This window comes from Sebastes umbrosus, chromosome 2 (genome assembly GCF_015220745.1).
Source record: "Sebastes umbrosus isolate fSebUmb1 chromosome 2, fSebUmb1.pri, whole genome shotgun sequence".
Classification (NCBI taxonomy): Eukaryota; Metazoa; Chordata; class Actinopteri; order Perciformes; family Sebastidae; genus Sebastes; species Sebastes umbrosus.
This window is the reverse complement of record NC_051270.1, coordinates 35,975,968-36,003,201: the sequence shown is the minus strand read 5'-3', so window position 1 is coordinate 36,003,201 and position 27,234 is coordinate 35,975,968. Positions and strand designations below refer to the sequence as shown.

The 27,234-nt window shown below is 38.1% G+C and overlaps 1 long non-coding RNA gene across 1 annotated transcript; it reads left to right on the top strand.

The window, feature by feature from the left end:
- Nucleotides 1-9,225: 9,225 nt before the first annotated feature.
- Nucleotides 9,226-26,968, top strand: LOC119479498. Its single transcript, XR_005204691.1, has 3 exons — nucleotides 9,226-9,236; nucleotides 25,366-25,368; nucleotides 26,903-26,968. It is a non-coding gene; the product is annotated as an uncharacterized LOC119479498 (long non-coding RNA).
- Nucleotides 26,969-27,234: the final 266 nt, after the last annotated feature.

Sequence of the window (27,234 nt, the reverse complement as noted above, 5' to 3'; positions counted from 1 at the left end):
TGAGTATAGTCCAAATAATTCATAATTTCTGCATTTTTTCCTTAAAAAAAATGAGGTTTCATTTCATATAAATTAGGTTTATTGACCATGAATTCCCCAAAAAAGTGTAAAACTTGTGGTCATGAGTTGAAATGAAGTTGGCCAAAAAGGTGTAATCCAGAATTGGGTGATAATTTATAATGTATACTTTAAAAACAGTCAAACCAGACTGGGTCAATTTTGACAACAACAGTTGCATGGTCGACGGGAAGACAACAGGAGGGTTAAAGAGAGTTATAGTCTGCATGTAGATTCACATTTAGCCTTGACAGATTTGCCAGATTTGTATTAAGATAATAATATACATGCATCTGTAAAATCTAAGTGGAGCAACAAAAGCCTTAATACGGTGCCATATGTTGTGCACCAAACAAAAGCAGAAAACCACTTGGCAGCAAAGCTGCTATGTGTAAATTGTTAAATCAATTTTGTCAATTCAATTTCCCTTATTGCAGAGTTGCAGTCCATATAGCAGAGCAAGATAAGACATAAAAGATAGAGAATAAGAAAACAAGATCTTATCATAGATTATTTATATACACAGAGTACAGTTTGCTTAGAGAAGCAAAACGGATTAAGATAGCAGCTACCACTTCTAGCTTTTTTTCTTGCCATTGTAGACCCTCTCACAACCTTTGTTTGGCTGTCGTTAATCCAGTTGAATAGAGATGAAATTAGGTCACGGCCAGCTGATAAGACAATAGCCCATGAATAAATGCTGTTGAGGAGCAGTAAGCCCACTTCACATACTGTACAGGCCAGTTCTGCTTATACAATGCTTTTAAAATAAACAATTTAATGTCGGACTGCACAAAAGACATCACACGAGAAGCTCTTACCGAGTGGAATGAAATTACAACAGTGCCTAATCAATTTGGGACTTGGGCTTTGGTTCATAATTCAGTTTTAGAAAGACATCAGGGAACAGTGTTGTGCTTGATTGTTTGCAGACAAAGGACCTAAAACTGTGTGTATAGTGTGTTTTCATTTCATTCCCATATACACAGAGTAAATCATTATTGTTATTATGTTATTACTATTAACTTGGTGGTGGGCAAATTTACAGAGAAAAAAAAAAAAAATGCCAACTAATATTGATTCAGTCCAAAAGCCAGGAAAAAAAATGTTGCCATTGTAGGTTTCAAGAAATTGAAATTGAATGTTGTTGTTTTTGCATTCGGTCAGAGCAAGTGACGTAGTTTAAATAGTAAAAAGAGACACAGCGGGTGGTCGGGAGGGGAGATGGACGGGTCCAACAAACACAAGACTTTCATCCAGGAGACCGCTGTTCGTGTCCTCTGGGTCACGTTACAATCAGTTGTTCGTTCATGTCCCGTGTTCACAAAGTTCAGTGTCATTGTCAACGTACAAATGTAGCAGTTTTAAGCCCAACCATGTAGTTCTTTCCTAAACCTAACTGAAGTGGTTTTGTTATGTTATGTTTTTTCTAACCTTAACCAAGTAGTTTTGTTGCCTTATCCTAACCAATCATTTCACAACGTTAACCACGTGGCATTGCATTTCTGCAAGCGTGATACAAGGCTGATGTAAAACATATCTTTGGTTCAGAAACATCGACATTCAAGGAATCGGTGGTTTGCAGAAATGTCCAATACCAACATTTTCTTCTGGCTACTGGGTCAATTGATTAATCACTGAACAAAAGACACTATGAACCTGGATACAAAACGTGTCCAGTTACCTCCATAAGGGAAGGGTAATTACAAAGTATGCACAAAATAAGCTAGTACATTTCTTAAATTGAATAAATACTACTCTACTTTTAAATGCTAAAATGAAAAGTGGAATTCAAAGAGATTTTAAGTAAATTTTGCCCTACGTGACTATTTAGTTTGTGTATTCATTGGTTTGACTCCAAATTTGCTAATGACTCACTTGTGGGCTGAAACTGGAGAATATTGGGTTTACCAATATCTGTGGTCTGGAATGCATACAGTACGTGCATGCTGTATATTTCATTATCCATCTGTTTCTAGCTTCCATTGCTGAGTGCAGGCAGGAACGCAGCCAAGGGAAGGTTAGTTATAATTCAGTTTGAAATAGACTTTCAAAGTAATGTGTGTTTTTGAGTTCTCCACAGCACTCCTCTGAGTGAGTCCATAGAAAAAGGCATCATATGTATTATATTCTGGTATGGCATGTTAATGCAGGGACGATAAAAACGGTGTCCTTTGTGCTTGCTGTTAATTTGTTGTTATAGGTTTTTCTTTCAGTTCAGGGTTTTCTCTTTGTAAATGAGGCAACCATTTGTATGTGGTGCTCAGTTCTCAGACTGTCAGCCATTGATCTTGGGCTGCTGGTTCGATCCCCCAAACTCCTAGCTCAGAGATTTACATTTCAAAGTCGTCTTAGCTCAAGGCTACGAATCCCAAATGGCTCCAAATGTATGTCTATAGAAAAAAATGTCACTTGGAACAAAAGTTTCTGTAAAATAGATGCAATGTATTTCTAACAATGGCACTTATAATAATACATTGTAAGAAGAAGTAACCACCAGATGTATGTGGGATATGCTGTTAGGGTTTCTGATGTTGATGAGATAAATGAAAAGCTTTTAAACTTTAAAGCCTGGCAGTCTTGTAGAAAATTGAAATGCAATTTATTAGAACTTGGTGCTCTGAGTGAGACGTTAAAACCATGCTAACTCATCCTATAGGGCTGTATGGAAAGGTTTCCAATTACAAGACGATTTCCAGTAAACACAAGAGCTCTGCAGCACCATGCTGCAGAAAACAACTTGGACAAAGGGAGCTAGCTTGCATTTAAGATAACCGCTTTTCTCTCAATGAAATGACAAAGTCTTTTTCTTCTCATATATGGCTTATAACCAAACCAGACTGTATTGTGTTTACTTGAATGTCTTTCATTTTTCTATTAACACTGAATGGGATATTTCTTGTTTGTCGAGCGTTGAAGCAGAAAGTGCAACGTAAATATGGAAGGAGGGGAGGCTTGAGGAAGGTGCTGGGTGAGGGATGGGAACATAAAAGAGAATGGTGTGCGAGAATGAAGAAGTGCATTTTCTATATATCAATTTTTATTCTCACTGTACACTCAATGCAAAATGGGAAACTCCATAGGAAAAAAAATACTTTTCAACAGTGCAGCTTTTTCCTCTCTTTGCAAGATGAAGGTTGGTGTCTGTCTCTCCTATCAGCAAAAGGACGAGCTCTTGGAGGAGGTGCAGAAAATGCCCCCCAGGCATGTTTGATGTGTTGGATTTCAATGAAGCTTCTCCTGGGCCCCCCCCGGTCAATGAACAGCCTCACTGGTGCGACTGCCTGAACTGACAGGAGATGCCTGGGAGCAGAATAACTGCAGAGGGGATGCAACAAACCGCATCAATAAGATGGCCTACTTAAACCTTTTTTGTGTTTTTGACAATCACATCTGTAACTGGCATCAGGCATCAGGCGAGGGGATCTCTAATGTGGAGTTACTGCAGATATAAGGTAAAATCTGTGGTGAAAATAGTTCTCTTGACTTCCCTGTAGCTCTGAGTCGATTAATAATCAGGTGGAATAAATATGCTCAGATCTCAAAAAACATATAAAATGTATTAGCAGTGCCCAAGGCTGTTAGTGATGTAATTTTCTACATTTGAAGGACTAATTTCTGCTAGTTAACAGTAAGAGATCAGTATTTCAGTTTAGCTTGATTGCTTCCCTTTTCTTGGCTGATTTACCGCATGACCAAAAATTACCTGTATGGTTTGTTTTTAATTATTATTTGGGATTTGCTTTACCTTATAAGTATCACAATGTGTTATGTCAACGGGGAGATATGCTTTGAATAACAGCGTAGTTAAAATGTAAACTGTCAGACACAAGATACCCACAAACACCTTCACCCTTATTGAACCATATTGCAGTACTTTAGAAAACTGTTATTTCTCTCAACCTTTTGAGGAGATCATCAGCCTTGTATGGAGTATATCGCTGTATCAATGTGCGCAGATTAATGCAAGGTTGTGGCTTTCATGTGCATCTAGCCATTTTTAATAAAAAAGAACCTTCCACTGCAGGTGAGCTGCTGTGGAAGCAATTGAGATGAATGCTACGGTCAAAGAGCTACATTTCTCTAAGCTCTCACAGGTCTTTTATTGGCCGATAGTGGGAACATTAGCAAAACACATGCCATTACCCTTGAGATTTTTAGTCTCTTACACTGATGCTAATATGTGGAATAGCTTTTACAGGTTAGTCATAAAATCACAACTACGATCTGAATCGAAGACAGTATTTCTGCCCTCGCCTTTTTATTCTTCTATATTGCCACCCTGCTGCAGCAGCTGTGCTTGATACAACCATCATGGTTTTGTTTGCTGCTAACGGCCTGTGTTTGCTGTGACCCGTGTAAAGGGAGAACAAAAGAGGTCAACCTCTTTGAGAGAGCCTAACCTCGAGACACGCTGCAAATTGGGGTCTTTGTGTATAGCTGCCATTAAATGCCCGCTAGGTACAATCGAGCTATTATACTGTTTCTGCCTTCCGGTGGCTGACCCTGCACAACCCTTTTTCCTCCACTCCGTTTTCCCCCGTCCACCCCCTCACACAAACATACCTGAGTGCACTCTTTTCTGTCTTTCCTAATGCTCCAGTTATCACTCACTATAAAGTAGGGCTGTCAGAGTTAAAGCAATAATAACATGTTAACGCAAATTTGTTTTAATGCCACTAATTTCTTTAACACGTTATGCAATCGATCTGTCGGAGATTGTAGCAGGCTCAGTTTTAAAGCCAGAGTGAAGATACTGGCATCATACGAAACTACAAAAACCTGATGAATCCATTGGTACCAAGTGGTACCATTTCATACTGGCTTGTAGGGAAGGATGTTAAATAACGCTCCAAACTTGCGCTAAATTTTGGCGAGGAAAAACTGTCATGGCCATTTTCAAAATGGTTTAAATGGTACCCACGAGTATCCCCTTTATAGACATGCCCACTTTGTGCTAATCCCATGCAGTTTTGGGCAAGTCAGAGTCAAGTTTTTCATGCTAAATGCAGTACCTGCGAGGGGTTTCTGGACAATATTTGTCATTGTTTCATGTTGTTAATTGATTTCCAATAATAAATATATACATATATTTGCCTAAAGCAAACATATTTGCCCATTCCTATGTTGATATGAGTATTAAAAACCTGAGAAATCTCCCTTGAAGGTACATTTTGAACAGATAAAAATGTGCGATTAAATTGGGATTAATCATGGACAATCATATGATTAATCACAATTAGATATTTTAATTGATTGACAGCCCTAGTAAATAGTCAAAAAGGACGACCCCGGAATGAAACATAAAGCATTCTGCATTATGTTTTTCATCATTCTTGAATTGGCACCCTTTAATCTTTTGACTGAGTAGTAGCCCCCGTGCTTCACCCAAACCAAATGCCACTGGTATAAAAGAATCCAACATGGCAGTTGCAAGAAAAAAACAAATACCTTAAACTGATTCTGATTACTGAGCTTGGAAAAACATGATGATCTTGAACATGCCACAGTAATCTTGATAAGTTTGAAGAGCAACAATGTACATGTAAATATATTTATGCAAAATATCTGACATTACTGCAAGACACTGCTTGTGTATCAGTGTGTGTGTATGTGTCTATAAGAGTGGACAACTTTATTTGCATAGGGCCTTTTACAACAAGGCAATTCCAATTTACATAATACATTAAAAAAGCATTATGGAAAGATATGCAGTATGCGTACAAACTGAAAGCAAGAGGAGCTCAGAGTTTTAAGTAAACAGTGAATATGGAAAAGGGATTAAAACATACATAAAGATTGAGACATTGGACAAGTAATAGAACAAATTGAAATGAAAAAAAACAAAGACAAACTGAACAATTGGTCCAGCAATAAAAATGTAAAAAAGCTGTAATAAGTTTAACACAAAGCACATTCTTTCCAATGATGCTTTACATACACATACATTTAATTTGATGTTAAAAAATGCAACAACATTTTTTTTTTTTTTTACCTGTTTGATATGTTTTGGTTATGTAATTTAGGGTAATATAATTGATAATTTTGCCCAGCCCTGCAATAAACCACAAACATTAATGTTTATAATGAATATTATAGTTTTGTCTTATGATAGGTGTGTAATGAGCCGCTGTGTACATAAACCAAGTAGTGCAATTGGTTAGGTAAAGAGGAATTAGATGTGTGAAGGAATTATTTAATCAACTCTAATTGTCAGTGTGTGTGTGTGTGTGTGTGTGTGTGTGTGTGCGTGTGTGTGCGTGTGTGTGCGTGTGTGTGTGTGTGTGTTTGTGTGTGTGTGTGTGTGTGTGTGTATATATACTGTATGTGTGTCATCAGGTTCTTGCTTTTCCTTCGGAGCATTTCCATAGAATCTCTTAAGATGCACTGGGTCGCTAAATAGATAGAAAGAAAGGATTACAGTAGATTCAGACAGGATTAATGATTTAATCTAAAGCCCACTCTCAGCATGAACTCTCTTCTGAGATCATAACCTCTATTGACCTTTTGCTTCATTTTCTGTTTTATGCTGACTATTAAACAAGGGCTAAATTTATCATGATTCTTTAAAATATTTCAGTGCATGCCAACACGTTCTCACTCCCAACCCGTCAAATACGGTAGCTTGGTCAGTGACCCAATGCCTCAAACTATGTCGCTCTACGTACCCCTCTAGCGTCAGTTTTGCACGACAGTCTTGCATTAGTCAATATCTGCTCGTTACATGCATACATGTCTTTTCAAAATAAATAAGTATTTGTGACGTAGTTAATTAGGCTACGTTACATACGCAACATAAGTTAAGTAAGCTATTTAACATAGCTTGTAACCAATGTATTGTTTAAATAATGGGGCACAAACACCGGCCTCCTGGGTGAAAGTCCTGTGTTTATAACCCATCCATCCACCCGACCTCCTCCCTACAAAAAATGTTTGTTCTTTATAATACGGCACCTCACTTCCTTTTTTACTCTCGCCATAACTACAGCCAGAGCGTCATAATTTGTGAAAATGAACAGGACGTGCGTGTACGTATCTGAGTAAATAAATTAAAGGTATTTAAAAAGTTAACATTGAAAACATTTTACATTTCATAAGTATGTATTTATGTCTCTTCTGTATCTTTCCATTGATGTAACTATTCTCTGGCTTTTTAGCCTTGGTTTGTGTCCATTTACTCTTGGGAACAATATCCGCTCAATTACTCTGGCTCCGTTTTACATTAACCCCCTGAGATCCAGACTGACTTTACTGTCTTTCAGAGGCTCTAGTAGGTTCAGTTTTAGGTCTAGAGTGCAGTCACAGATATCACATGAAACTATAAAAACCTAAGGAATCCATTGGTACCAACCATGTCATGGTAGCATGTCGGCAACCCCCCTAAAAAGACAAAAACTGGTCTATTGTGGGTCTCAGAGGGTTAAGCATTTAGCGGACACTTGACCTGAGCTCATGGGTTGAAGGTGGCTGCCCGCAGATGTAATGAACCAGTGTTTGTTTGGTTTATTTTACAAACCAAAACCATGCTGCAGACTGGGCTGTTGATTCTCAGTGGGATTGGCAGCACTATCTGCCCTCAAGCAACCTTTTTCACATTTCAGGAAGTGTTCCAGTGTTAATATGAATAATATTGCTTAATGCATATTTAAAGGATTTATATGGAAGATTTACCACCTACTAAGGTGGTTGGTGTTCCCTTGTTGAACTATGTAATGTAATCCCTCCTTAATTATTGTGAAATTTTGCCAGTTGTAATCAGAAATGATCCACTATTGTATGTAAAATCTACATAAGCCCATGATATCCAATGACAAATTGTATGTTTTGCTGATTTACATTAGATGCCATACGGAAACAGTTATGACACAATAGTAACATCATATTTGGAAATATATTGAGTAACCACCAGTGGTGATCAGAGCAACATTTTATATTACTGGTTAAAAGCCGAATGGGCTAATGGGCCATTAGCCTTTAGCAAACTGATGTTGCTATGGTAACTGCAGGCATTTACAGTATGTGGTCACAGTTCTGCTAGTGTAGCCACCATGTTTGCTAGCTACACATGTTTGCAGCAGTCTCTAAATTACAAGTGTCAAGTCAATTATGTGTGTCAATCGATGAACATTGTTGGCGTCTACGTAACAATGTACAGGGAAAAGGTCAATATCAGGTGATTCAAAATAAGTCACTGAAATAATTTGACTGTTTTTGTGTTTGTTCATGTGTCACACTTACAGTGCAGTGCATAGAGTAAGCAGTACATGCCAGTAGAGCGTGCACTTTTACGCAGGAAGAATAGCAAAAGAAGGTATCACACACCAATCGAAGAAGCTTGTTCACTGCTACTGCATCAAAGTTCAGCAATTATCGTTTTTTACAACATCACCAAACCTACCAAAACCCATATTGTGCAAGCTTACTTATAGAATCATTCTGCTTCGATACCTTCTGGGACATAACTTACTTTTGTGATTGGTTCACTGTACATTAGCTTTTATTGTTGTCTCACCCTTCCAACCAATTTCAGTCGGGGCAGTAACACAATTTCAATCAGTCGCTTTGAGTTCATAGTATCAGAAAATTGTGCAAACATTTCCATTTCATTAAAGTGCATTCACATGAATTGTCCCCATGTCTCCTTCTCTTAGTGAGCTACACCATATTGGCTGTCATTCATTGCAAAAGATCCTTGGAAATGGGATAATATTATTCTATGAAATGAATACAAATTAAAGGACAGGCTTTTATGTGCAGGCTGAATACGGGTGTTTTGCACCGTGTATGTCATATGAAGAATATGAAGGTTGTCCTATAAACATTAACAACAGGTTGCAAGAGTTTACAAAAGAGCCCCATATTCTCATGAGCATGTAGGGCGGTTATAAGGTTGTTTGTCTGTCTTCTCTAAAGAAATATAGTATGCCACACATCAGGCCACTTTGTATGCACCATTCGGAGCCATTTATAAAAAATGAGACGGAGTGCATTTTAATTACAGTGTACTTCAAAATCCTTTTAAGCAGAAGTGAACTCAACTCGTGAACCCACTCCAGTGAAATGGTAATTAATGAGAGTTAATGGAGTTCCTCCAAAATGTGTTTGGATGTCAACCGAGTGTGAAGTAATACAGATGTGGTAAGAAGTAATGGAGAGAATGTATTCTTTTTTTCCTGTTTGTTTTTTATTTTGACAAGCTAGTAAGGTGCACATATTGTGTTATAATATTTTTGTATAGAAATATCTAATATATAGGGTATTTTGTGATAGATTAAAGTCACTTGGAAAGGAACTGCAATATCAGCCTTAGACTAATAAAGTAAAGTGAGACCATCCATTGAAGTCACTCCAACCCATATGCTCCGACACAAATTGGCAACAAACTCACTGACAGTGAAGTTCATTATTTTGAATGAGGCTGCAAGGTTGACTAATTGGTGCCATTGGTATTGGCATTAGAAACAAATGTAAGTATAAACAGTCCAGACTTCTGATAAGCCAATCTGTGTTCATCAGATTGGTGGTTCAAATGTCCTGTTTAAATTCCACCTTGGAGCAATGTGCTAATGCTTTAATTTGGCTGGATTTCGTAGTGTTTGCAATGGACAGCTCACACAAACGTGTCATTTAATGATTTTACAGTAAAGCCGAACAGCAGAGATGCATTGCAGACTTCTCAATGTGTCTCATTTAAGATGCTTTTTTTTGTTCCAGCAGTGCCAAAACTGGACATAATAGACCTAATGCTCTCTAATGACTTTTATTACTGCTGAAAATGCTACATTCATCGTGGTAAAATGGCTTTGCTCTAATTATGTTTTCAGCAGATGCCACGCATGAATTATGATAACCTGAAACATAGTAAGCTCTGCACGCGGCATAATCCAAAATCTTAAAACCTGAAGGTGCTGTCTGTGATTCATATGTGGACTAAAGGTCAGTCCCACTTTCAAAATTCAAAACACAGATATGGAGGCTGCTATTATTCAAAATTGATTTATAAGCCTTTAATTAAAAAGATTAAAAGAACAATTTAGCATTGCACTCCAATAACCAGAAGCAGAGCTTTCTATGTCCTTGTGCTCTTCTACATCTTACATTACCCACAATGCAACTTGACTGCCGATCACTTTGGTCGGAGATATAATGCTTGTAGTGACTAATGTTACCTGAGGTTCTAGCCTCAAGCAGAGATAAGTAGAGAGGGTTACAGAGGTCTGGTAACCTCACTTCTTTCTAACTTCACACCCCCTAGATTTTTTAACCCCTTATATTCTTCAGCGTCAACCGATGCGTCAACCAATGCTGCAAAGTAATGTCACTTGAGGCAATGTTTCAGATTGCAGGCAACTTTTTTTTGGAACCACAGAACTCACTGAGCATAGATGTCATTTCAGCACCGCCTCTATGCTTCAGCTCTGATATAGACCACAGGATTTATTGTCTACATATAGCCCTGTTTATTATCATATTTTAAAAATGTCATTACATACTGTATTTTAAAAATGAATACAAAACTGTAAATATTTAACATAAGCACTGCACACCCCCACGTTTACAGTATAACTGTTTATTTTTTGGCACAGATTCACAGATTGAAACAAGGCCTAGGTTGAGACTAGACATCTGCTACACTTTCACTTTTCATCCTTGAATAACCTTTACTAAACTAAATGTCTACAGACAAATAAACCTTTCAGTCGAAAGGCTTTATACTGTACAACGGTTTCCACTTATGCAGTAGTACAAACAGACTTTGATGTGTAAAATTGGTGTGCTACCATGCTACTCCAACCAAGTGTGGGCCTCTGTTTCTGGTCATTTTGAAAAAAAAAAAAAAAAAAAAAAAAAATAAAGAATAGAATAAAAAATTTACTTTTACGGTTTTCACAGAAAATTTCACAGAAAATTACTGCAAATGTGCTTTTTGAATTTTTTAAAGAAATTACCAAGAGGGGACTTGCATTCTTGAGCGATGTCTACCTATCAAAGAGGGGACCTCCGTATGCTGCAGTGGAACTGTCTGTACCCATTGTTTCACCTAACAAGTGTTTGTTCACCACAAAGACTTTATTTATTTCTCTCAAAAATTTATAATATGACTTTAATGTTATCAATATTTAAACATTTATCTGTGAAACAAATATCACGAAAGTAATCATGTCCACTTTAATTGAGAGTAAATCATGTTTTACCTGCAAATCAGAAGTAAATTGGCTGCATGCATTAATATCAAGGACTGCATTATTAGCAACATAATTTACTGTATCTAGTCTTTGATTATATAAAATGTTTTCTTGAAGTTACATTTTAAAGATTAATTACAACAGTGCTTTGATTTTAATTTTCTCTTAAGGGAATTCATATTCTCCTCTGCTGGTCATTTTTATGACCTGTGTGGAATGGTGGATAGACATTTTAAAGAGGGCTCCTTTCCATCCTGTAGAATAATATATTTCTTTAGTATTTTCTTTAAATAACTTCATTGGAGTCAGAAGAAAAGAACAAAACATTTCTTCAGGGCATCAATTTTAAACTCATTCATGAATATAGCCAGGTCAGATAAAAGATACTGATTTTTTTTTTGTTTTTTAACAAGGATAATTTGCTAATGTGCTCCATATTCACCCATAATTTCATATTAATGTCGCTTCTGTCAGTTCAAACAGAGCAAGGGAATCTATCTTGATGAGAAAAACTCTATTTTGATATGAATCACAGAATCCATAATTGTTGTCAGAAATGTTTCCTTAACATGTACAGTTTAAATGAAATAGGCACTGACATTCTAATGATGGAGTTACATGCTTCCCATCTCAAATCGAGCAGCATGAAAGGATCTTTAAAGATTGTAAAGACCTTTTAAAGAGGGCTTTTTTTGCTTTCTCTTTAATAATTGAGAAATCAATGCAACAGTTCGATCCCCGGCTCCTCCTCCTCCATATGGAAGTGTCCTTGAGCAAGATACTTAACCCCAAATTGCTCCCAAAGGCTGTGCCATCTGTGTTTGAATGAGTATTTAGATTAGATCCTGATGGGCACCATGCAGGTTGACACCTGTATGAATGTGTGTTTGAATGGTTGAATGCTGACATATAGTGTAAAGCACTTTGAGTGGTCGGAAGACTAGAAAGGCGCTATATACTGGAACTGTAAGTCCATTTGTAGTGTACCTTCTACTCATGTCCATTGTTGCAATGCTGCATCATTAGACAGACGTCAGATATGTTCCATCTTGTTTGTTCACCAATACAATTTAATCTTCATGTGACACAGATTGCAGCCATCATGAAAAAAAAAGTGCACATGAAAGTCTATTTCAAGTATCTTTTTTTCCCCATGACAAAATATATTGCATGCATTTATTTGCATTTCTACTTGTGAACAATGGAATATCACCTAAAGGCTCTCTGGCAAATGATCAAACATTAAGTTATTATTCTCTGTTAAACTTTACACATTACTACTGATATTGGCCTAATGTATGCATCCATGCAGGATAATGAGTGTCACTATATACCATTTAACAGGGGACCAGTGTCATTTTATTCAAACAAAGAGGGGGCTTCAGTCATTCTGTGGAATCCAAGCAGGGACTATCTTGTCCTGGTTGTTTTCTATTTTTCTTCCCTTTTTTTTAAGATTCTAAAATACTTATCACTCTCCTGCCATCTGGGTAGCCCTTTACTTTAACACAGTGTCAAGCACGAAACTTAAGATATCCACTAAAGCTGAGCCTATATATTTTGTTACAAAAACATAATAACAAATCATGTTTCAAGAGACTGGTTTCTTCACCCAGTAGCCTGTTTAATAGCCCCTCTAAGACTGCCTGAGGCTACAAGCCATTCAAACTATGGATAAGTGTTAGAAATGATGTGTCTGAGTGAGTTGTTAAAATCCCTATCTCCAGCAAGCAGGAGTAGTGTTGAGCATGGACTTAAATACTTAAAATCTCACTCAAAACTAAAAATCTTGTAAAATTGCCAACCCAGTCTCACGGGAAGGTGTATAAATACCACGACATTACACGGACATTCCTCTTGCCATGAGTACGCATTTTAGCTTTTTCACATGTCATTTGTACGCCACGGTTTAGGCAAGAAAACCACTAACTTAGGTTAGGGTAAGGGAAAACATCATGGTTGGACTTAAAATAAGTAAGTAAACTAAGTAAAACACGTAAGAAAACAACTATGAAAACGCGTCACACACATCAACAAAAAACGTGAAAAACGTCACTAACGTAATTTACAAAACAAAACACTATTCAAAAACGGTCTCAAACACGGGTCTCCTGGTTAAAGGTTTGATGTTTGTTGGACCCATCCACCTCGTCATCCACCCACCATAATGGTCTTTCTCAATTGTTATACTACGTCACTAACTCTTACCGTAGCATTTATACATGGATAAGTTTCCATTGCAGTCAGTACAGGATACATGACATACAAACTGCCCAGTTGCATAGCAGTTTGTGAAATAGTCACGGAATTTAATGTATTGATTCCCGTACAAAGACATAAATGTCACATTTTTTTTTGTAATGGTCATGCAGCACAAAATCAATTTGTATGTAATCCACATAATTGTGAACTGGGAAGTATAAAGAGCGGGGAACGCCACGTAGGGAGGAGGTCGGGGTGCTGGTTGGGTCAAAAAACACTTTTGCACAGTAGACCAGTGTTCGTGTCCTGTGTGAAACCACAAATCAAAGTTGATTTAATTGCCACGTAACTTCCGTATTTATGTTATGGCACTTCCACAGTTTTTTTTTTTTTTTTTTTTTACTTTTTTTTTTTTACATTTTCAAGCCTTTATTTATAGGACAATGGACAATCTAAAAAGGGGACGATATGCGGAAATGGCTGCAGGTTGCATTCGAACCCGGGCCATCGCACTTAGGACTCAGCCTTGTTATATGGGCGCCTGCTCTGCCAACTGAGCTATCGAGGTGCCCTCTCTTCCAGAGTTATTTTAACCCAAACCACAATCTTTTTTTAAGCTTACTAAGTAGTTTCTGTCACAGAACTACCATACTTAAGTTACAGCACTTTCGGTGTTATTTTAACTCAAACCATGATCTTTTCCTAAACCTAACTAAGTACTTCTATTTTGAAAAGACTGGAGTGGAAATTGACACATGTGTCACGTGTTGTTGAAAGTCGTGCTCAGCATCATGGAAAAAAAGGGAAAATTGTGTCTAAATCAAATAGATTAAATTTCGTGACTATTTCACTTACTGCCGTGAGACTGTGTTGGTAAAATGACACAGTGGAATCAAGAAGGCGTTCTTATTGCACGCTGAAAGCCTTGCGCATTATCGTGGCATTTATAGGCCTTTTCGTGCGAACAGGCTGAAAATTGCACATGCACGGCACAGCAAACCGACATACATCATCATATCATCATGAAAGTGAGATACAACTATTATCATGACCCACATTTCAACTCTATTCAGAACAAGTGGAGTGTACATATGGTGTAGAGCTGTGCTCCTCAAATCTAGTCCTCGGGGTCCAGGACACTGCTGTTTTTCTAACCCACCAGGTGGTTAATTGCATTCACCTGTCATCTCAGGTCAAAATCAGCCCCAGATCACAAACACAGAGTGAAGATTGTCTGGCAGAGTAGAAAGCCAGCAGTACTCTGAACTCTGGGAGCTGGATGAGTGCAGCCATATACACACCTGTGTCAGGTTTTAATTGTGTCAATGTCAAAGCCTTGCATACAAAGTTCAATTTTTTTCTTGTTCTTGAGCATTCAACATCACATTTATGAAGACAAAAACACAATACTTAAGTGTTATGTTATTTCAGGAGCTGCTGGATGCTTCAAAGATGTAGGGACGGTCTGAGAGCATTTGGTTACATAAATAAGCAAAACAAGAATGTTTGGTTAAGTGACAACTAGATTCTGTAAGTGCAGATTTGGATTTTTCTCCAACATTCCTCTCAACATAGGAGCTTGTGTTGATACTGCAGAAGATGTCTAATTACACATTCTCCACTGTGACTGAACAAGAAACGGTCACCTGCTACGACATACAGTTTGCAGCTTTCAGTCTACCTTCATTATACTGCACACTCAGCAAAGTGAAGTTGTCTGCTGAAGAGGCAGGCTCATGGCAGTCCTTTGTTCATAATTACTGCAGCTACTCGCACCTCTGCTGTCAGCTAAAACTGGCTCAATTAAGAAAGTTCCTCACATTTTGTTCTATTGTTTCATCTGTTTTCTTTTTGCTATTTTTGTGAGTTTATCTTCACATTTTTACCACACATTTACACAGTGACACACTGCTGCATGACTACTTTCACGATATTACTATTTGTTTACATTTAATTAACCAAACCGTCAACACTTGTGCTCTTTGCTCATTTTAAGTTTAATAAAAATATGTGGGTTGAGTGTGGATTTCATGATATGACAGTGGAGTAAGTGTAGAAATAGAAGAGGAAGTAATAAATTTAAAGTCCTGTGATTTAGAATTTCTATTTGAGTGAAAACAATGTGATTATGCTTAGAGTTTAGCTGTCTGGAGTCTTTTCGTTGATACATGAGCATAGAAATAGAATAGAAAAAAAATATATTTCTTGTACATTAGCTTCAGGTTTTCAGAAAAATGTGTGCATAATTCCATTTTTTTGTTTACAATATAATTTTTTTGCGGGAATGTTGCCACAGACATCCATTTCATAATACTGAAACTATATAAATAATGCAAAACTTTTATCAGTCGGCCAAAAGCTCAATCGCCATTGTGTTAGTGACCAATCAAATCTTCAAGATTGCCACTTTAAAATTACACACTAACATGCTATTTACTACGCTAAGACAGTATGTGAGATAATTAATATGTCGAAAACTTAGTATGAAACCAAAAGTGCGTGAATTGCATACTATTTCCGGTGACATATTACAGTATGCTACGCTGGACACTACGGCATAAATATCCCACAATGCAATGCGGTAGGGACAACAACGTTCATAACAGACGTTGACGGACAGCTCTGTAAAATTAATAACGCTTAAAGTTAAGTGTAAGTATAAGATTTCACTTAGCTACGCCTTATATATATTTTAAATTTATTCAGACGTCGATTCTCACGAACCGTCGTTTTGCTCACATGTTGGCACAGGTTACCATGGTTACACGTCTCCAACCGGCAAGGAGGCTCTCAGGAAGTGACGACGTAAATTACTGCTCAGTGCGTTCAACAAGATGCATAGTACTGTTTATTCACACAAAAGTATGTTGAACAATAGTACACATATTAAGTATATAGTGAATAGTATGCAATTTTGGACATAGCCAACATGTCACTGGTATTGCCAGAAGGAAGTGTCAGGTATAACACTGGAAACTGGTGAAGGACAACACGGGGGGGTTGCTTAGCAACAGGGAACGAGTTTTTTTCTGTCAAAAGGCCTAAATTATTTTATGAAATAAATCCAAGCTTCTATCTTTGTTTTATCTAATGCAAAATGTTTTATCACATGTTGTATAAAAGCAATATGGCTGGGCCTTATGACAAAGCTGAAGGCAGAGTGCTGTAGTTCAGCAGTTCTCAGGTGTAGCGGGGCCTTCAGTATATTTGTTCTTATCACTCTGAACACAGAAAGCACCCTCTGCACAGTTGTACGATTGATCACATGATAATACATTGCGAAACACCAAATCTGGTTTAAAGATCACATGGTTTCGCAGTAGTTGAAGGTCCCGCCCCCCCTCCTCTGCTCTGCTCTCAGATGGCTGCCGTGATGTCTCATTCTGTCAGTGAGATGATGGCCACCGGGGCTTAGCAGCAGGTAGGCATATATTTCTGTTTATTTCTCAGCGCCCACGCACGGTAGCTCTCAACAGGTGATAAAGGACGAGTGGAGGAATCCCGCTAGCATGAGCCCTGTGGGCTTCATTGTTAATAAGACCAGTCACCACCTGCATGTTTGGAATACTAAAAGATCTGCTGCCAGCAAATAAGTGGGCTGTAGAGTAGCTTATATACAGACATACCTTTTTTCCTATCATGTATAAAACTGACTTTTATTGGTGGTATAGGAGTCTAGTTAGCTGTATTATATTGCACTATACTATTAGTAGAATAGGCCCAGTAGTACTTGTAGAAGTATCAGGGTTGGTCGTAGGGTTATTGATGACAAGAATCTTCTAAAGGTAATGTGACTTTATTCAATGCAATAAATACAATTTATTTTAAAGTTACTTTGAGGAACGTTTAACTGGTTATGAAACAGTCTCAATATAATACTGATGCCTCTATATGACCTACATAAGTAAACGAGGCCATCAGAGAAGATTGGCTATTGCTATATTATTCTTAATGCTTATCATCGATGCCACGCATGGGTCGGATTCCACGCAAAGTCATGCAAAAACCTGTAACTAATTATTGTTTATTCTTATTCTTATTATTATTATTACCTCCTCCAAGGAGGTTATGTTTTCGGTTCGGTTTGTTTGTCTTTTTTTCAGCAGAATTACGGAAAAACTACTGGCCCCATTTTGATGAAACTTGGTGGAAGAGTGTAGAATGGACCAAGGAAGAACCCATTACATTTTAGAGTGGATCTGAGTCACAGGGCTGATACACGCATTATTTTTCACTTTCATTATTATTGCGAGATAGAGCATTTTTTTGGACTTGGTGGAGGTCTGCACTTTCCGAGTTAGTATTATAATTGTGGTTGCTGTATTTATTCAAATTGTGTAGATAATTTTAGGATAACATTTTTTTAAAAATACCATCAAAAGTAATCGAACCGTCCACACTTTTCTCCATATCTTTTAAAACTTTTCTTTTCTTTAGGCCACATTCCTGCAAAAACAGGGATTTTTTTTGCTTATTGTTGTTGTATTGTTATTATTTTCTATACACTGCAAATTAGCAAATCAATATATCAGCATTTTTAACACAACATAAAGTAGAGATTGTGTGTAGGAGGGTTCCAATTATTCATGATATTATGAACAATACAATATTATTTCATTGCCTGTTTGCTTTTTTGCTTCCTTTTCCACAGATACATTCACAAGGAAGCCTGCCTATCACCTGTCAGGAGTGTGTGTATATGTGGTTTTACATTTGTTTTGTTAGAACCAATATCAGCTTCTGATCTTAAGAGTGAGGACATTTTGAGGTAACTAATTTATTAATTGTAAAGACAAATGCATATAGGATTCAGTAGGTATTATGTGCTCAAGTACACAGTGCAATTTCATTCCAGTTCTTATCTCATTTGGCACAAAAATAAAAATCCCCAAAATCATCTATAAAAATCCTGAAGAATCTTAGAAAAAAAACATCATGTATATTACTTACTCCATGCATATTATACAGACGTAGGCAAAGTTGTTGGTAACGTTCCGTTAAAGAGAGAAAAACCCACAATGGTCACTGAAATAACTTGAAACTGACAAAAGTAATAATAAATAAAAATTTACTGAAAATGAACTAATGAAAATCAGATATTGTTTTTGAATTGTGGTTCAACAGAATCATTTTAAAAAACAAACTAATGAAACTGGCCAGGACAAAAATGATGGTACCCCTAGAAAAGATGTAAAATAATGTGACCATAGGGACATATTGAACTAAGGTGTGTCCTGTAATTAGCATCACAGGTATCTTCAAACTTGTAATCAGTCAGTCTGCCTATTTAAAGGGTGAAAAGTAGTCACTGTGCTGTTTGGCATCATGGTGTGTACCACACTGAACATGGACCACAGAAAGCTAAGGAGAGAGTTGTCTCAGGAGATCAGAAAGAACATTATAGACCTTCATGTTAAAGGTAAAGGGTATAAGACCATCTCCAAGCAGCTTGATGTTCCTGTGACTACAGCTGCACATATTATTCAGAAGTTTAAGGTCCATGGGACTGTAGCCTACCTCCCTGGACGTGGCCGCAAGGGGAAAATTGATGACATATTGAAGAGACGGATAATACGAATGGTAACCAAAGAGCCCAGAACAACTTCCAAAGAGATTAGAGGTGAACTCCAAGGTCAAGGTACATCAGTGTCAGATCACACCATCCGTCACTGTTTGAGCCAAAGTGGACTTAATGGAAGACAACCGAGGAGGACACCAAATCATAAAAAAGCGAGACTGGAATTTTCCAAAATGCATATTGACAAGCCACAAAGCTTCTGGTAGAATGTCCTTTGGACAGATGAGACAATACTGGAGCTTTTTGGCAAGTCACATCAGCTCTATGTTCACAGACGAAGAGATGAAGCATCCAAAGAAAAGAACACTGTACCTAATGTGAAACATGGAGGAGGCTCGGTTATGTTATGGGGCTGCTTTGTTGCATCTGGCACAGGGTGTCTTGAATCTGTGCAGGGTGCAATGAAATCTCAAGACTATCAAGGCATTCTGGAGCGAAATGTGCTGCCCAGTGTCAGAAAGCTTGGTCTCAGTTGCAGGTCATGGGTCCTCAAACAGGATAATGACCCAAAACACATCTAAAAACACCCAAGAATGGCTAAGAACAAAACATTGGACTATTCTGAAGTGGCCTTCTATGAGCCCTGATCTAAATCCTATTGAACATCTGTGGAAGGAGCTGAAACATGCAGTCTGGAGAAGGCACCCTTCAAACCTGAGACAGCTGGAGCAGTTTGCTCACGAGGAGTGGGCCAACATACCTGTCAACAGGTGCAGAAGTCTCATTGAGAGTTACAGAAATCACTTGATTGCAGTGATTGCCTCAAAAGGTTGTGCAACAAAATATTAAGTTAATGTTACCATCATTTTTGTCTAGGCCAGTTTCATTAGTTTGTTTTTTTAAATGATTCTGCTGAACCATAATTCAAAAACAATATCTGATTTTCATTAGTGAATTTTCAGTGAATTTTTATTTATTATTACTTTTGTCAGTTTCAAGTTATTTCAGTGACCATTGTGGGTTTTTCTCTCTTTAACGGAACGTTACCAACAACTTTGCCTACGTCTGTATGTGTGCAGCAGCATCAACAGAGTGCTGTCCCATTTTCAAGATCAACTCCAGCTCCCTCTCGCTCTGTTATGACAGGAAGTTTAACTTTAGGATTAACTGTTGGATTTGTCCATTAAGAGCTTGTGAAGAGATCACATCCAGCGTGAGGCTACGGCCTACCTCCACTTGGAAGGTCAGGTGCCAGGGAGCAGTTAGAAATGTCTGATGCTTCACAGTCACCTCTTCTGACTGTTGAGTGAAACTATGAAAGAACTCTGAACAATAAATGAAAAGGTACTTACAGGGCCTCGCCTTTCAGCAGTGCAAATGCATCCCCTTTCCTCCTTCCCCTAAGAGCATAGAACACCTTTGCATCCAGATAATGTGGCTGTAATGGACTTGTGAGCTGAGAGTGAATGTCCTTTGGGACGACAGACCAGCAAATCCAACGCAATCAACAAAGTGATTGAAAGCAGCGTATAACTGGAGACTGTCTCTCAGTGGGATTGAGAGTTCTAGGAACCCTTTCAACCTTTAAACCCTTTAGAGGAACTTGTGTGATCAATTGCATGTAGGCTAATGGTTAAAACATTAAGTAAGAATTTGCAACAACAAGAAAACCTTGGGGGGAAAAAATGATTCAGTGTCGTTAAGGTAAAATTCAGATTTTGGCCGACCAATTTGGTTGTGTTTGTTAAATCCTTAAATATTGGAACAAAAATGTGCATTCTATAGTAGGTACTCCTTGTTCTGCTTTATTAGAAAAATACAGAAGCACGTCACCTCATACTCCTTTAATGTGTTGACTTGAGCAATGGATTATTTCTCTCTGCTCTCTTTCTTCCAACTACATTAGTACACCTAATGCACTATTTTCTAACACGCTCCTTCTAGTTCTGTTAAGTCTCCGTACACATTCAACAACCACTACAGAAAGGTATGTAGAGAGGGAACCAAGATGTAGCATTATAAAATACAGTAAGATGTACTTTTTTTTTATCTTGCATTGAAAGATAAAGAAAAATAAAATAACAATAAAGTTTAAAGTTAAGCTCATGGTCAGAGGTGCTGCAAATCGTGGAGTTTGCGGCGCTCACGGTGCGATGGGAGGATGTGGTAGATGAAGCAAGTCAATGAAAAATCCTTCCGAGTCTCCGAATGGAGGCAGACAAGCAGAGTTGGAAGCCTATAGCCTGCAACCCGTGGAGGATGGATGCTGAGGTTTTGTACCATAAAGGCAGTGTAACAGTACTAGGTGAATTTGGTATTCATGTGTTGAGTTGGCTGTAAAGGGCTGTGTCAGGAGCAGCAGTGGGAGACTGGGGCACAAAGACACTGGGCTTTAAACTATACACACATTTTGCAGGAACTCTGTATGAAGTATATAATCCACTCTATGCGAGTGAAGTGGCGAATTAAACATTCGCTTCTGGTGGCAAATCAGATTCGCAAATTTGCATCTTCCCATTGCGTGGAGGTCAACTTTGGTGAACTTTGACTGGCGAAGACGTGTGTGTGTGTGTGTGGTTGATCCCACTTGACATAGCCCACATTCAGCACGAATATAGTCTCGCGCAGCCGATGGTCTCTCGCCTGCATTCGCACATGCATTACCGTGCCCTGAATGTGTCGGGAATTACAAGAGGTTACCAAACTAAATGTGCTACTAAGAAAGTTTAAAGTGTTCCCTACTCCCACAGGCCTTTCTCACTGCAGACATCTTGACTTGTTTTATCAGGAAAAGCACAGGTGTAACTAATAACATTTACGATGGATCTGTTCCATCCAGGTGTTCCAGTAAGTCCTGACAAAGAGCCAGCATGCACAATACCAAGGCCCTGGAACTGGGACAGCTAATTAGTATGCAGCTATCATTAATGTTTTTTAGTTACATCTGTTTTTGAGTGCAGTCTGTACTACAAACCCACACAGCCATGAGGAAGGTTTAGTTAGGAAAAATTAGAAACACACCTGTATGGATACCATGTATGTTAACATTGTATGGCCTTTAAGGATTAAGTAATTACATCACATGGTTAAGGTTGGCAAAAAGATTGGTTACTGTATAACACATGAGTCATTTTGCATTATTTTGTTTATATCAATTTCTATTATTTTTGACCAATAATTACACTTGAACTGAAGCAAGATTTCTCTAACGGAACTGGCTTCGTCTGAATGTTCCCATGTTTTTTCCACCACAGTTGTTATACACACATTTTAGCGAACAAGCCTGATCAACCCGATCTTATGGGAAGGAGTATAAATAGCCTGATATTTTAAGGACATTCTGCGCAGATTAGGTTTTTTGCTCAAAATAAGTAAATAAACTTAGTAAAATACATACGTAAACATAAAATATTTACAGAAAACACATCACAAACGTCACAAACATCACAAACGTAACGTAACTCAACAACACTTTGGGACACAAACACCAGTCTCCTGGTTTCCTGTTTGTTGGACCCATCCACAAACAGCCTTTCTCACTTTATATTACACGTCACTAATTCTGAGCGTAGCATATTCACGTAAATGCGTTTACATTGCAGTCAGCACAGACTACATGTTGTGAAATGACACGCAAAAAGCAAGAACGGCGTTGTTATTGCACGCAAAATGGCTTATAAATTGCTGTGTCATTCATATGCCATTTTGTGAAACCGGGCTGGCATGATAGCCTGCAAGGTGATGCCAGCTTCTTAAGCAACTGTACCACTTGTGTCATCTCGGTGCAATACTTTACTTTACTTTACAAAGCCTCTTTTGAAAAAATATTGCAGTATTCTGAAAACCATTCATTCATTCCTCCCTGGGTGTGACTGCTGCTCACTCCATTTAGATGACTAATATTCACTGTGCTGCACTAGAGAACAGAAAATTAAATTATTGTGTTATCTGGCATAGTCAGAGCTCCCAGTTCTGTTTCCATCTCTGTCTCCCTCGCCTGTCTCACCCACACTGATTTACTCAAAATCATAGAGCGGTATAGTAAATGTGACAATTGTGAGACATGGATTGGAATCAAATTTGGCACAAATCAATCTCGAACAAAAACAAGCGTAAGAGTCCCCCCCCCCTATCACCCTTACACCTCTGTGTTTGACTATTGGTAGAATTTATCTTTTTAAATTATATAAATACTGTATATATATATATATATATATATATATATAAATTATGAAATGCGACTATGCAAATCAGGTTGTTAATTGCTACTCTCTAATGGCTCATTAACTAAAATGTGTCAGTACCATCACATTCCGGACACAGTATTGTGCAAGACATTCATTTAATGAACACATTATATCACATTTTAAAATAACATACCAGTACTTACTGATTTATTTAGTTGAGAAAAATATAAATGTGTTATTTTGATGCCTTTCAGTAGTTAGTTGTGTATTTTGGGGAAAGAACACACATAACAGTGATGTTTTAAATGTTATTCACAGTAAGGTGATGTTACATTTTGAATAATTTATCTTTAATTGCTAATCATTTTTTGCAAGAATTCCATACAAAAGTAGGGATGAAAACTGTATATTCTCCCGTGATGGGAAGTGCTACGCTACCTTTACATAATTGTTTCTGCTCTCATTACAACATGTCAGCTTCATCATGTGTTTCAAAGCTTTAGAGAATAATCTCTATCTCTGCCAAGTGGATGCCATGTGCACTAAACATACGCATTCATTAAAAATGTTCACCCCGGAGAGCATGACAATGGCAGCAATGAAATGAAGACCCATGAGTGGTGTGCGAGTTCATTTGATACCTTCCGTAATGAGGAAGATATTACGCCTCTTTGACAATGTGGTCTCTTGTGTGAGCTTGGTCCTAATACCCACTAATGAACTGTGGTTGTCAAAACCCACAATCACTGTCAGCGGAGAGGGAAGTACCCAACAGGGACTACCCTCTCAATTATCTCTACTAGTATTGGTATGCTGCACCATTTAAAACCATTTAAAAGAAAATACTATGTAAATGAGTCTGTGCTGGACCTTTCTGGTCTCAGCTGGGTTTTTCTATCTTTGTAATATTTTAATTTGCATTGGGGACAGTGGTGTATATAGGTTTTTGGTTGGGCACCAGGGAGGGCAGAGTAACTTTTAATGATAGATTATATTTGGTTTAAATGTGTCCCATACGACCTTAATTATCCGAAATGACCTAACTGACCTAAATTCATCTAATCCAGCAGGCTGGTCTCATACACTGTTCGTAGTTATACCTACAAAAAGTAAAGCACTGTAAATTGTCTAGGTCCCACAAAATCAATTTCTGTGTTACCCACGTAATTGTGAACCAGGAAATACAAAGATCAGCGCACGCTGCATAGGGAGGAGGTTGGAGTGGAGTCTAAAAATTCCGGACTTTTGCCAAGGATGCTAGCGTTCGTGTCCCGTGTGAAACCAGAAGTCAGTGTTGAATTATTTGTCATATAACTTGCATACTAAAGTAACACTTTTGGAGTTATTTTAAGCCAAACCATGATATTTTCCTGAACCTAACTAAATAGTTTTATTGCCTAAACCTAAGGAAGTGTCACAGCTCTGGCCTGGTCTCACTCTTCACTCTTCACTCTGCACCTGTCTACAATCAACCTAATCAACCCACAGTTCAAGAACACCAGTTTTCCTGCCAGTCCTCGCCAGATTGTTCTGCCTAGTATGTGGTATACTCTCAGCCGCTCTGTACCATTGGTTACTAGAGTGATTCTTGTGCTTTTTCCTCGTGCTTCCTGTGTTAACATTGTGTTCTCCTGTGCTCCAGGATTCCAGTGCCAGCCTCTCATCGAGCAATCTTCACACGCCGCCTCAGTTCATTCCCCCTGCCATTCCAACCTGCTCATCATCCTGCCTGTCCCCTGCCTTCTCCAGCGCCCCTCATCACCTTTTATTACAATACATCCACCTTACTTTCAACCAACAACCCAGCTGTGTCTGTGTGTGCTTCATGGGTCCTAAACAACAGCCCTAACAGGAAGTTGTTTCCTGTGAAGACGGAAACTTAAAAGATTGTATGCATGTAATTTGCGGAAAGTGACATGTGTTACTGGACATTTGTAGGAAAACAAACAAAAAATGAGAAATAATTTTTTCGTAAGGTATCATATGAACCGTTGTATGTAAATATGTTGCCTAGGGAGAAGATTTGGTTGCAGGGTGGGTCCAAAAATACTGGAATTTCATCCAAGAGACCATCATTCGTGTCCATTATGAAACCAGAAATCAGTGTTGATTTATTTGTCACACAACTTACGTACTAAAGTAACGCCACTTCCGGAGTTTTTTTAAGCCAAAACATGTACCATACCACCATTGTATAACAATTTGTTGCGTATAGGGAGTAGATTCGGGTGGAGGGTCGGTCCAAAAATATCGTAATTTCATCCAGGAGACCAACGTTTGTGTCTCGTGTGAAACCAGAAGTCAACGTTGATTTATTTGTTAGGTATCTTGCGTAATTGAATAATGCCACTTCCAGAGTTGTATTAAGCCAGACCATGATCTTTTCCTAAGTGGTTTTGTTGCCTAAACAGAAGTTGTTTCCTGTGAAAACGGAAGTTTATTTTGAAAAGTGCATGTAATGAGGACATTTGTAGGAAAACGATCATGCAAACCGTTGCATGAGAATCCCTTGATTCTTGGCTGTCAATATTTAAGGAAAGTGGAACTGTTTGTTTGTGTCGGGATCATGCTACACTGATCAATTCTTCCTTTATGAAGCTCTCATTCACCCACCCATTCACACACACACATACACTCACACAGCTGACCAGCTCAGGGTTGTGTGTCAAAGACACCGGGGATGGAACCACCAACCTTCCTCCGGAGCCCCTCTGAGGGCTCTTTATCTTGCTCACATGACATTCTGTGGTAGCACCACAACAATCAATGACAAACTGTAGATGAGACACTTGATCTCATTTTGGATCATGACCCCCGATGAGGATGAGAATATTAAACCTAAAAATATGATGGAGAGGACACCGAGGTCAATACTGAACATTATTCCGACGATGTCAGTCAACTGAAGAATCGATACAGAGAGGCACATGCCATCTGCAGCACCATCGCGTACCACACTTGCTTAAGTCGATTTTGATTGACAAGCATAAACAGAAACCCAAGCTAAAGGACAAATAGAAGCTGCATATTTAATAATATTGTGGCAAAACTTACTGTTTGGAGCATACTTTGCATGCAGAAAAAAATTATGTTTTACAGAAAATAATGGGAGAGAGATGGGGAATGACATGCAACAAAGGTCTCTCGAGAGACTTAAACTGGGAATTTTATGGTTCGTGGTCAACCCTTTACACTGCTAAGCCACCAAGGCATCCCAAAAAAACAACAACAACAAAAAAAAAAAAAAAAACAGAAGTTGATTATGGTACAGGATTGGTTTGAAAAGTTTGTGAGGACATTTTGGTACCTGTTTTGCCATAAACATGGGTTGCCATTGGAGTCCTTCCTACAGTTATTGTTGACAATCCAAACTTCTGTAAAGGAGCAAGCTAACACATATTAGAAAATGTGATACTCAAAACGTAGTATAATTGCCCAGTTTAATACCCCATTATTATCTTCTTTTGTAACAAAATATTACCCCACTTTAAGATTACTCTAATATTACCCCATGCTTTTTTAAATAAAATATTTCCCTGATGTGAGATTATTATTTTGATTTATTTTTGAGTTATCTTAAAGGAACAGTGTGTAGCATTTAGGGGGATCTATTGGCAAAAATGGAATATAATATTAATAAGTATGTTTTTTTAATGTACATATAATCACCTGAAAAAAAGAATTGTTGTGTTTTCATTACTTTAGAATGAACAGTTCGCGGAGCCCACCGGCATATTTCTACGGTAGCCCAGAACGATAACATTACTCGCTCAGGAGTTAACCCCCGTCACTCTACTCAGCCACCAGGAAACACGACATTGAGGAGCAGCTCCTCGGTATTGAGGAGCTGCAGTATATGTATTTCTGCACAAACTGCAACTTCCACTGTACATTCCCTTGATATCATCAAAGCTAAACTAACTCTGTTTACTGCTCCAAATTATCTACAGCAACTGTCTCTAGATAAGGCCATTCGCATTTTCACATCGGCCACCGTAGTTCTCCTACACGCTTGGCACATAGAGATGTTGCCAGCTCTTACATACTGGACGTTTAACATGTTATTTGGCTATTATTACGCAGC